Raw genomic sequence first — 10356 nt, 5'->3', positions numbered from 1 at the left:
ACAAAATCTGGAAAAAATGAAGCGCTTTGAAAACTTTCCTGATGCACTGTATACTGTATTCTCACCACAGCCCTAACTGTGTGGAGTTTGTATATTCTCCCCGTACTTGCGTGGGTCTCCTCTGGGTACTCCTGTTTCCTCCTACAATTCAAAAACATACTGGTAGGTTCATTAGCTCCCAACAAAATTAACCCTACCGTGAATGTGCGCACATGTACATGTGGTAGGGAATATAGATTGGAAGCTCCACTGGGACAGGGACTGATGTGAATGGACAAATATTAAAGCGCAACGGAATATGTATGCGCTATATAAATAACTGGTAATAAATAAAGGGGGCAGAGTATCCTCAGTGTTGTCATGGTTGTTGGTACTTGTGAAACCGGATGAGGTCTAGTAGCTAGTTGGCTGGAGTCCCGAGGACGGAATAGTGCAGGCTTGATATATGGCCTGCTCATACAGGCGTGGCAGGTTCGGCTAAAGTCTAAGGCTGGCCACAGGTGTCTGTACAGCTACGGGGAACTAGACCACTGGGGATACCAGTGCAATGAAAGTTGAGTGACACTTGTGGTAGAGATTGATAACTGGAAGCTGGGATTGAACCAGCAGTACAGGATAGCTGGAATTGAACCAGCAGTACAGGATAGCTGGAATTGAACCAGCAGTACAGGATAGCTGGAATTGAACCAGCAGTACAGGATAGCTGGAATTGAACCAGCAGTACAGGTTAGCTGGAATTGAACCAGCAGTACAGGTTAGCTGGAATTGAACCAGCGGTACAGGTTAGCTGGAATTGAACCAGCGGTACAGGTTAGCTGGAATTGAACCAGCGGTACAGGATAGCTGGAATTGAACCAGCAGTACAGGATAGCTGGAATTGAACCAGCAGTACAGGATAGCTGGAATTGAACCAGCAGTACAGGTTAGCTGGGATTGAACCAGCAGTACAGGATAGCTGGAAGCCTGGATTGAACCAGCAGTACAGGATAGCTGGAATTGAACCAGCAGTACAGGATAGCTGGAAGATGGGATTGAACCAACAGTACAGGTTAGCTGGAAGCTGGGATTGAACCAGCAGTACAAGATAGCTGGAAGCTGGGATTGAACCAGCAGTACAAGATAGCTGGAAGCTGGGATTGAACCAGCAGTACAAGATAGCTGGAAGCTGGGATTGAACCAGCGGTACAAGATAGCTGGAAGCTGGGATTGAACCAACGGTACAAGATAGCTGGAAGCTGGGATTGAACCTGCGGTACAAGATAGCTGGAAGCTGGGATTGAACCAGCGGTACAGGTTAGCTGGAAGCTGGGATTGAACCAGCGGTACAGGTTAGCTGGAAACTGGGATTGAACCAGCAGTGCAAGATAGCTGGAAGCTGGGATTGAACCAGCAGTACAAGATAGCTGGAAGCTGGGATTGAACCAGCAGTACAAGATAGCTGAAAGCTGGGATTGAACCAGCAGTACAAGATAGCTGGAAGCTGGGATTGAACCAGCAGTACAAGATAGCTGGAAGCTGGGATTGAACCAGCAGTACAGGATAGCTGGATAGGAAACGCAGTGATGCAGGCTAGCAGATATACTGGAGATTGTATTGACCAGCGGTGCAGGTTTTCAGGTATACTGGAGATAGGACTACTAGCGGTGCAGGCTTGCAGATATCCTGGAGATGGGATAACTAGCGATGCAGGTTTGCAGATATCCTGGAGATGAGATAACCAGCAGTGCAGGTTTGCAGATATTCTGGAGATGAGATAACCAGCAGTGCAGGTTTGCAGATATCCTGGAGATAGGAGTCGGGAAATGCTGAAGTTGGTAATGCACTGTTTCTTCAAGCAGGAGATTGCAGGAGCTCTCTACAGTCTTGAGGACAACAAAGCACTGACATCTTCCCAGTGCTAGGAGCTGGAATATACACCCCTTGCTCTCTGGTGATAGGCTGAAGGGATCACATTTCAGGGAAACACTACCTGGTTGGAGAGTTCTCTGCAAAGTCAGCTGATCAGGAAGTAACATGCAGTACTCCAGGCTTCAGAGTGGACTGAGGCCTAGCAGGCCGGAAAGGAGCCGAAGCTTAACTATCCTGAAATGGACGCTGTGACTGACAGCGCGGACACCGGATGGTCCAGTGAATGGCGGACAGCGCTTTGGACTGCACTGGTCAAAGTGTGACTGGGAAGCACTGTAAACTTCCGTTTAGAGGCAAGTGTCTGCCCAATCCGCTGCTCTGCCCCTCCCCCCCACTTTGTAACGCAACTATGGGTATTTAATAGAAAAAACGGACTGAGGCTTTATTGACCTCGTCCCAGGACTGTGCTTCAGAGCAAGCACTAACTATCGGCAAGTGTGAGCTTAGTGCCACATGGGACAAAACAAAAATAAAATTGAAAAAAAAATTCTCCGAAAGCAGCCACTAGCTGAAGACGACCGGTTCCTCCCCTCAGTGGGAGAAATATGTAGGAATGTCATACATTCCGTTCACTAGTTGAATAATTAGCTGGGAAGTGACACCACCTCTGTAGCCCCTGAGGCCTTGTGTATGCTCACATAGCATGCATTGATAATCTGTGGGGTTCCAGTGACTGGAAAATCACAGACATTTTGTGTGTGGGGGTGGGGCGTATCAAGAATTTTGAATTGATACAAATTACAACAAAGTTAAATACATAAAAATGTAAATACTAGTGTTACCATAATAAAGTGTTAGCTGCTTCTGATCTAATTTTTTAGTCAAGAATCAAACGTCCTCCCACTAAATAATAGGAAGAAGGGTTACTTGTGGGCTTCTCAAACATTAACGCTATGTCTACAAATGTAGAATGAGCATACCCTATTTCTCATATATGGGGTCTGATTCAGGGATGTATGCAAGCTGATGGTTTAGGCACATGTGCAGAACAGGCCCTGCATCTTCTCATGCAGTGCCCCCTAAGCCGCAGCCTGATTGGCAGGCTGTGACCGTTTGGGGGTGAGGAAGAGATGGCGCCAGGAAGCATTTCCTAAAATGGTGACGCAGATTTACTGGCCTCTACGTCATGAATTCCCTGGCCATCCTGAGTAGCCCGAGTGTCGCTCAGAAAGCCGATGGCCTCAGACGCAGTAGTGGATCACAGATGCAAGCAGGAGACCTCTATTAATACAAGCTGCCTCCTACAGCAGTAGCATATTTCGCTCATAGGGGGTCATTCCGAGTTGATCGTAGCTGTGCAAAATTTTGCACAGCTACGATCATCTTTCCTGACATGCGGGGGGACGCCCAGCACGGGGCTAGTCCGCCCCGCATGTCAATCCGGCCCCCCTCGCAGAAGTGCAAAGGCATCGCACAGCGGTGATGCCTTTGCACTTCAGGAGTAACTCCCGGCCAGTGCAGCTTTGGCGTGCTGGCCGGGAGCTACTCCTCGCTCCCTGGCCCGCAGCGGCTGCGTATGACATCACGCAGCCGCTGCGGCGCGCCCCCCGTTCGGTCCGGCCCCGGACCGCGCCTACGAAACGGCGGCCAAACGCCGCCGTTATCGCCCCCTCCCGCCCATCGATTGCCTCTGCCTGTCAATCAGGCAGAGGCGATCGCTGTCTTGCTACGGCCTTCGACTGTCCCGCAGGCGCACTACGGCGCAGGCGGGACCCGTTAAAACGCAGCGAGCGAACGGGTCGGAATGACCCCCATTGTCAATTACCATATTTGTGAAAGAGCAGCGCATGAAAAACCAGTAGGAAACATGTCCAAAAGGTGTCACTAAATACTTTCAATGCATTTTGGGCCCCCATGTGAACGAGTCCTCATAGAGAATATAATCTTTGTTTCTCATAGCAAAATAAAATATTTATTACATTTTTTTTTAAATTGTTTTCTATTCATTCTTGTTACTTGAAGACAGTCATTGTTATTTATTGTCAGACTGCCATCTCTGTAGTAAAGGGTGAACAGGATGTGAAATGTGTGAATGTGTCATTGTTTATGTATAGTTGTGTTGTTGGTGCATCAACTCTCTAATCCGCCTTCGTTACTGTATATGTTACTCTGCGTCATTGTCAGACTGGGGTATGAAGGGCCCGCCAGGGAAATGCAGTGGTAGGGGCCCGTGAGTAAAGGTTTAGCTAACCTGTAGTGCATGCTCTGGGCCCATGGATAAATATATACAGTAAATACTGCTAGTGCATGCATGGCAGTGTGGCCCACCAGGTGTTTCCCCTGTACCCCCATGGGCCAGTGCGACCCTGCTTCTGCATGTATAAGAGCACATACTATGCCAACGACTTGTGGCACAGAGATTGTAAATGTAATCTGAGTTATGTGCAAATGTTTCAGGAGCTTTCCATAATAACTGACTTTGGCCATAGGTACATATGCCAGTCTGCGTAGTGTATCACTCTGCACGGAATACGGTGGTTAGGTCGACAGTCATTAGGTCGACCACTGAAGGTCGACATGGTCATTAAGTCGACATGTACTAGGTCGACAGGTCAAAAGGTCGACGTGAGTTTTAAAAAATAAATAATTGAGTTTCTCCATACTTGACGATCCACGTGGACTATGACTGGAACGGTAACTTGTGCCGAGCAAAGCGGTAGCGGAGCGAGGCACCTTGCCCGAAGCATGGCGAGCCATGCGATGGAACATGGTGCACTAATTGGGGTTCCCCGTCACTTATGAAGAAGACACCAAAAACAGTCCAAAAACTCATGTCGATCTTTTCACCTATCGACCTAGTACATGTCGACCTAATGCCCATGTCGACCTTAAATTGTCGACCTAATGACTGTCGACCCAACGAACCCATACCCCTCTGCACATGCCCAGAAAATGGGCATATGCATAAGCGCCTTTGCAGACGAACGCAATTTTACCTGTTCCGCCAGCCTGCGTCCAGAGAGGTGGAACAGTGGATAGATGGGGGGTTCCCACCAGTACAGTACACAGATACCGCTCATGCAGACCTATAGAAACACACTTATCTGCTTATAAGGAGGCGTCGCCTTTGCACCTGCAAACACCCATTGACAATGATAATGTAAAGCAGGCAATGGTAAGGTGTGTGCACCTTGATACGCGTACTGCTCTGCATATATGTAAAAATACACTATTTCTCTGTGTTCCCAGGACCTGCATTTATTCAGAGAAATAAGAAAAAGGCTCACAGTGTGTAACTAGCAACCAGCTCTTCTGCGTCTCCCTACTGCTATCCACCTGAGTCCATGAGCTGAATTTGCAGGGTTTGTATGATGGCTCAAACATAAATCAGCCGTTTGGGCTTTAAGGCATGAGCAGAGGGAGAGTCATGCAGGAATGCACCACCTGCCCCTTTGAACAGTGTTATACCTGTTCCTCCACTGGTCACATGACCACAGCAGCACACCTCCTCCTGATGCTGCTGCTACCTGAGCCTGTGAGCTGGCCCTCTTATCAGTAGGTGCTGTGCAGACAGACAGAAAGAGGGGGAGGGAGAGCTTCCAGGAAAAGGAGGAACTCTGTGATTCAGCACAGGAGGAAAGTACTGTGTAGTCGCCTGTTGCTGGAGGGCAGACCAGCCCCTCACTGCTGCAAGTGAGATCCAGTATTGCAATCAGTGTCCTATGCTCTGCTTTCAGACATGTGTCATTTTTGCATTTATGGACTGGGAGATCAAGTGCACATCCTGAGCTAGCTTGGTCCAAGCTGCCATGTGCCTGCGATACAGCTGTTCATTGTCACTGGTGTTTTTGACAGCTGAAGCCATCTGAAAACCAATTTTTACAGCTATATATTTATATTTTTCTTTGTGTTGTGGATTTGATTGTTAGTGGCTGAGATCCCAGCTGTGGTGTTATCATCTCTCACAGGCTGGCTATTCACCTGTGACCTGACAATATATCTCTGTGGTAAGTACATTATTGTGTTTTCATAGTGAACCAGCTGCTAATTTGTATTGCATAATGCTGTCATTAAGTGGAATCATCCCTCTGCTGTGTTCTGTCTGTCTCTCTTGTAGGAAAGTGACACATTGTTTTCTTATGAGCGTTATTACAACTATCCACCCTCTGCAATAACAATACAGTGATCTGTGCTAAGTAGATAATGGTCTGAAGTTGCCTTGTAAAAAAAGAGAGGAATTTTAGTGTGTGTGTGTTATTATTTCTTCTAATGGTGCCCACACACGGTGCGATTTGATCTTTTTAGTTTAAATTGTATTGCATCTAGTACATTTTGCGCCGTGTTTAGTTTCCCTTGCGATGCGCGCTCAAGCGCAGTCAATATCGCAAGGCAAAATAGTATGTGCAGTCAGGTATTTTTTGAACTACACCGCAATCAGCCCACTATTTTAATTTATATTGTAGTGTAGTCAAAATCGGCTGCAGTCCAAATTGCACAGTGTGTACAATCCAAATAGCATAGCACACATTGTATATGCTCAAATCGCACCTAGCACAAATCTCACTGTTTGTGGGCACCATAAGTAAAGTTTGTGCCATTTGTTTTTGTTTTTGAAATAAACAGTGATTAGAAAGAGCAGGTGGTTTCTGTATACATGCACAAGGCATGGACAGTGTGTGGATCTGCAAGCCCAAACATGCCCATGCTGGACTTTGTAGTAAATCTTCACAAACAGCTGGAGAACTACATGTGTCCACCGGGTGTAGTATGGTTTGCAGGCGGTCGGGCGCCTCGGCGACTGGCATACCGACAGCTGGGCGAGCACAAATGAGCCCCTTCACGGCACACTGAGTTCGCCACTCTATCTATTCTCCTTCCAGGGGGGTCGTGGACCCCAAGAGGGAGAAAAGATGTCGGTATGCTGGCAGTCGGGATTCCGGCGCCGGTATGGTGGTCGCCGGGAGCCCGGCCACCGGCAACCTGAAGACTACCCGTGTCCAGCGCGTGCTAGGCACTTGTTGCAAATCATTTATGTTGTTATTGTTCCTGGGAAGTTTTAGAAGGTAGCTGGAATAGTCCTTCTAGAACTGACCACGAACGGGCACTGTAGCTAGGGACATATGTCATGGAAGTTTCCTTTGTCATTCTGCAATGTAAAGGTAAATTGCTATATGGAAAATACTTCTATTATAATGTGTTGTTTTCTTATAAGGAAGTAGATACCATAAATACTATGGGTGGTTTGACTTTTTATTTAAGCCACAGAACATGTTCCAGTAACTTCATTAACCTCTAGGTGACCAGTCTGCACTGATGTGACCCTTAAGCAGTGTGTGGTGTTGGTTTGTTGTGAATGAGTATGTATTTACTGTAATGCATACACTACTAGACGATCACTGGTAAATAATCCTTCTTGCTCTGAAGATAGGGCGTGAGCACAGAAGCTCTTTCCCTTCCAGATTCCTCATCAAGTGTCATCCCCATCTGTCCATGATTTGGAACCTATTATTATCTATTTGGCTGTTTATGTAAGCTTTCTTACAGCGTGTGTGGGTATTAAATTGCTTGTCAGCTGTTTGGAATATTATACAAAGATGCAGTCACTTCAATATTCATTGCACAAAGTTACTTACACCATAATGTTTATATTTGGGATGTCTATGCTTAATTAATAAAAAAAAAGCCACTTTTTATACTGTTTTTAGAGTTGTATTTATATGTTGTGACTTTGTAACCTCAAACAAGGTGTCACTATACAGTTAATGCGAGAGAGAGAGAGAGAGTGATATATATAGATATACACTGCTCAAAAAAATAAAGGGAACACTAAAATAACACATCCTAGATCTGAATGAATTAAATATTCTTCTTAGATACTTTGTTCTTTACATAGTTGAATGTGCTGACAACAAAATCACACAAAAATTATCAATGGAAATCAAATTTATTAACCCATGGAGGTCTGCATTTGGAGTCACCCTCAATATTAAAGTGGAAAAACACACTACAGGCTGATCCAACTTTGATGTAATGTCCATAAAACAAGTCAAAATGAGGCTCAGTAGTGTGTGTGGCCTCCACGTGTCTGTATGACCTCCCTACAACCCACACAAGTGGCTCAGGAAGTGCAGCTCATCCAAGATGGCACATCAATGCGAGCTGTGGCAAGAAGGTTTGCTGTGTCTGTCAGCGTAGTGTCCAGAGCATGGAGGCGCTACCAGGAGACAGGCCAGTACATCAGGAGATGTGGAGGAGGCCGTAGGAGGGCAACAACCCAGCAGCAGGACCGCTACCTCCGCCTTTGTGCAAGGAGGAACAAGAGGAACACTGCCAGAACCCTGCAAAATGACCTCCAGCAAGCCACAAATGTGCATGTGTCTACTCAAACGATCAGAAACAGACTCCATGAGGGTGGTATGAGGGCCCGACGTCCACAGGTGGGGGTTGTGCTTACAGCCCAACACCGTGCAGGACGTTTGGCATTTGCCAGAGAACACCAAGATTGGCAAATTCGCCACTGGCGCCCTGTGCTCTTCACAGATGAAACAGGTTCTCACTGAGCACGTGACAGACGTGACAGAGTCTGGAGACGCCAAGGAGAACATTCTGCCTGCAACATCCTCCAGCATGACCGGTTTGGTAGTGTGTCAGTAATGGTGTGGGGTGGCATTTCTCTGAGGGGCCGCACAGCCCTCCATGTGCTCGCCAGAGGTAGCCTGACTGCCATTAGGTACCGAGATGAGATCCTCAGACCCCTTGTGAGACCATATGCTGGTGCGGTTGGCCCTGGGTTCCTCCTAATGCAAGACAATGCTAGACCTCATGTGGCTGGAGTGTGTCAGCAGTTCCTGCAAGACGAAGGCATTGATGCTATGGACTGGCCCGCCTGTTCCCCAGACCTGAATCCAATTGAGCACTTCTGGGACATCATGTCTCGCTCCATCCACCAAAGCCACGTTGCACCACAGACTGTCCAGGAGTTGGTGGATGCTTTAGTCCAGGTCTGGGAGGAGATCCCTCAGGAGACCATCCGCCACCTCATCAGGAGCATGCCCAGGCGTTGTAGGGAGGTCATACAGGCACGTGCAGGCCACACACACTACTGAGCCTCATTTTGACTTGTTTTAAGGACATTACTTCAAAGTTGGATCAGCCTGTAGTGTGTTTTTCCACTTTAATATTGAGGGTGACTCAAAATCCAGACCTCCATGGGTTAATAAATTTGATTTCCATTGATAATTTTTGTGTGATTTTGTTGTCAGCACATTCAACTATGTAAAGTACAAAGTATTTAATAAGAATATTTCATTCATTCAGATCTAGGATGTGTTATTATAGTGTTCCCTTTATTTTCTCTAACGTCCTAGTGGATGCTGGGGACTCCGTAAGGACCATGGGGAATAGACGGGCTCCTCAGGAGACTGGGCACTCTAAGAAAGAATTAGTACTACTGGTGTGCACTGGCTCCTCCCTCTATGCCCCTCCTCCAGACCTCAGTTAGAATCTGTGCCCGGAAGGAGCTGGGTGCATTTTAGTGAGCTCTCCTGAGCTTGCTATTAAGAAAGTATTTTAGTTAGGTTTTGTTATTTTCAGAGAGCTTCTGCTGGCAACAGACTCTCTGCTACGTGGGACTGAGGGGAGAGAAGCAAACCTACTAACTGCGGCTAGGTTGCGCTTCTTACGCTACTGGACACCATTAGCTCCAGAGGGTTCGAACACAGGAACTTAACCTTGATCGTCCGTTCCCGGAGCCGCGCAGCCGTCCCCCTCGCAGAGCCAGAAGACAGAAGCCGGCGGATGAAGCAAGAAGACGTCAAAATCGTCGGCAGAAGACTCCTGTCTTCACATGAGGTAGCGCACAGCACTGCAGCTGTGCGCCATTGCGCCCACACTAACCCACACACTCCGGTCACTGTAGGGTGCAGGGCGCAGGGGGGGGCGCCCTGGGCAGCAATTGAGTACCTCCTGGCCAAAGCAGCATATATACAGCTGGGCACTGTATAACTGCATGAGCCCCAGACATTTTTTACACCAAATCGCGGGACAGAAGCCCGCCGCTGAGGGGGCGGGGCTTCTTCCTCAGCACTCACCAGCGCCATTTTCTCTCCACAGCTCCGCTGAGAGGAAGCTCCCCAGGCTCTCCCCTGCAGACTCACGGTAGAAAGAGGGTAAAAAGAGAGGGGGGGCACATAAATTTAGCGCAATTATCATATATACAGCAGCTACTGGGTAAACACTAAGTTACTGTGTGATTCCTGGGTCATATAGCGCTGGGGTGTGTGCTGGCATACTCTCTCTCTCTCTCTCTCTCTCTCTGTCTCTCCAAAAGGCCTTGTGGGGGTCCTGTTCTCATATAGAGCATTCCCTGTGTGTGTGGTGTGTCGGTACGCTTGTGTCGACATGTTTGACGAGGAGGGCTATGTGGAGGCAGAGCAGGTGCAGATGAATGAGGTGTCCCCGCCGACGGCGCCGACACCTGATTGGATGGATATGTGGAAGGTGTTAAAT

General features: G+C 47.6%; 1 protein-coding gene across 2 annotated transcripts in view; it reads left to right on the top strand.

The window, feature by feature from the left end:
- Positions 1-5361: 5361 nt before the first annotated feature.
- The window catches only part of PRRG2 (proline rich and Gla domain 2), a 151186-nt gene continuing 146191 nt past the window's right edge, over positions 5362-10356 (top strand). For both annotated transcript variants that reach the window (XM_063942572.1, XM_063942574.1), the window contains exon 1: positions 5362-5855. The gene's annotated coding sequence lies outside the window, so the exon portion shown is untranslated. The remainder of the gene's footprint in view (positions 5856-10356) is intronic.

This window comes from Pseudophryne corroboree, chromosome 10 (assembly GCF_028390025.1).
Source record: "Pseudophryne corroboree isolate aPseCor3 chromosome 10, aPseCor3.hap2, whole genome shotgun sequence".
Lineage (NCBI taxonomy): Eukaryota > Metazoa > Chordata > Amphibia > Anura > Myobatrachidae > Pseudophryne > Pseudophryne corroboree.
This window is presented reverse-complemented; position numbering and strand designations above follow the sequence as displayed.